Source organism: Lipotes vexillifer, unplaced genomic scaffold (assembly GCF_000442215.2).
Source record: "Lipotes vexillifer unplaced genomic scaffold, Lipotes_vexillifer_v1.1 scaffold577, whole genome shotgun sequence".
In the NCBI taxonomy this organism is placed as follows: domain Eukaryota; kingdom Metazoa; phylum Chordata; class Mammalia; order Artiodactyla; family Lipotidae; genus Lipotes; species Lipotes vexillifer.
Window position 1 is genome coordinate 132,095 of NW_006781888.1, and position 2,331 is coordinate 134,425.

Consider the following 2,331-nt stretch of genomic DNA (forward strand, 5'->3'; position numbering starts at 1 on the left):
TCTTTCCCTTCCTTCCTTACTCCCTTCCTCTTTCCATCCCTTCTTTCTTTCTTTCCTTTCTTCCCTTCCTCAATCCCTCCTTTCTTTTCTCTCTTTATATTTGCCACCTCAGCTTAAATGCTCTCTTGCAGTGTTGGGGAGCACACCACTTATATTTAATATGGCAGGTATTGTTTATCTAATGGCCAGGTCTGAACATGGAAGTGGGTAGAAAAAAATGCACAGAAAAGGGGGTTAAAGAACACTAAACCATAAAGGAAAGGTAAGATAGGATGCAAACTTCATGCCAGAGAAGTAGAGATGTCAACTTTAAAATATTGATTGTCCTCCTACCTATGAATTTCTATTTAATTGACTAAATTCTTTAAGAAGAACCGTTTGCTCCCTTTCCATATACTTCCCTTTCATTGTCAGTGAAAGTTTTTTCATGCAACAAATGCAGCTTGGTGGCAAAAATAAAATAATAATAAATGTAGATAATCCTTATACTGGTATTTTAAACCCCCATAAATCATTTTTATATTTAATAGTTTAAGCATAGTAACATTCATATGCAGCCTAAATAAAGGCCGACTGCCATACGAATGGAAAAAAAAGAGTCAAGCCAAAGCACATTAAGATGCTTTGGCTTGACTCCATTCCTGAATCACAAATTCAATTGTAGACTGCTGATCCACAGAATTTGTCATATTTTATCAGCCATCTCAAAAGAGTTCTTCTTGATGTACTGAATAGTCTTTCACACCTACATAAAAATAATTTAAACCTCAGAAATAAATATAGCAACACTAAAGATTAATACAAGAAAGGAAAGAGATGCAGAGATACATATGCTCCTGTGAATGCATATAAAAGTCCTAATTCTATTCATTACTCTAAAGTGCAAATGGATAATTAGAATCAGAATTAAATTTCATTTGTTTCCCAGCCAGTCTTTCACTAATAGTTATGTCAGTCCACTTGAGATTTCACATACTGTAATATGTAAAATCAAACACAGGCAGTCATTTAAAAATTACACTTATTAATTCAAGTATGATGGCTCCTGATATCTGTTGGTAAAGCCACTTTCCTTGGAATAGGGTGCTTTTTGAATAACCACAAAAAAATGATCAAAATTGGTCAAACGAAGTTGAATTCAATTTAGTACTTAGCTTATTCTCCTTCTCCATCTACACATATGTTCACATTAAACAGAAAAAATACGTTTTCATTTTTGTTCAATAATGTTCATAGCGATAATAAATATTAGCTCTTATTTTTAATATGTGCCAGACACCATTCAAGATACTAGGGTGAACAAAACAGCTCTCAGGAGGCTTGTATTCTGGTGGGAGAAAACAGGCAGTAGACAAATGAAGACTATGATAGGGCTATTAAGTACGGTACTATGAAGATGAATAAATCAAGGTGGTAGGTTAAAGGGTATAAGTGAAAGCCATAGAGCCGGTTAGGAAATACCTTTCTGATGAAATGACGATACTCAGAAAATCTACTGAAAAGTTATATGCCAAACTGAGAACATTACTTCATCTTGTAGAAAAGTGTGATGAGTAGCATCTTCTTGTAACATGCAGGCTGAATTTTGACCCTACCTGTTGATTATTTTCCTTGTTTCTGTGAAATTGTCTGGTAGCATTTAGGATATGGCACACAGTTTAGTGTTACTTTCTCTGGAAAATGGGCCAATCAGTTTTAGAAAATATAATTCTCAACTTTACTTCTCCTCTTTACAGTTCCAAAGAATTGAAAAAGTAGTGTATGAGTAAATTATCTCAAATTATTGTATTTTTTCCTATAGCCTGTAAGTTAATGCTATTATTGAAATGTAAGCAGCAGAACTGGTCCCCTAACTCATTCTCACAGATTGGTGGGTGTAAGAACCAATATTCCAAATCATCACTCAGTTGGCCAGAACAATGGTCTTAACTTAATGAAATTACAGAGGGATAAATGTAATTATTGAAATTTTTAAAACATTTCACCAATTACAAAAGTACTTCAAACTCAACAAGAACCAAAAATATAATAAGGCTAATACAATGCTAATGCAAACATAAAATGAAGTAACAGAATCACAGCATCAACAGCAAGGAAACAGTGATCCTAGTTAGCACAGGTTTGACATCATTTGGCCTATTCACCAATCTCAGGTTCCTGATGACTCATAATCAGGAGCAGTCTTCTGTGACCTTCCTTTTCCCCCAGGGTGGACTACTGTCCCTACTTTACTCTCACAGTTGTATCGCAATATCTATACCTTATAGTGTTAACTACTGAGTGTTTATCAGTGCCCCTAATGTAACCAAAAAATTTAATGGCAGGGGGGGT

The 2,331-nt window shown here is 34.7% G+C and overlaps 1 protein-coding gene across 1 annotated transcript in view; it reads left to right on the top strand.

Moving 5' to 3' along the window:
• The window catches only part of LOC103087464 (bifunctional heparan sulfate N-deacetylase/N-sulfotransferase 4), a 281,711-nt gene that overhangs the window by 4,967 nt on the left and 274,413 nt on the right, over positions 1-2,331 (top strand). The gene's annotated exons all lie outside the window — the stretch shown is intronic.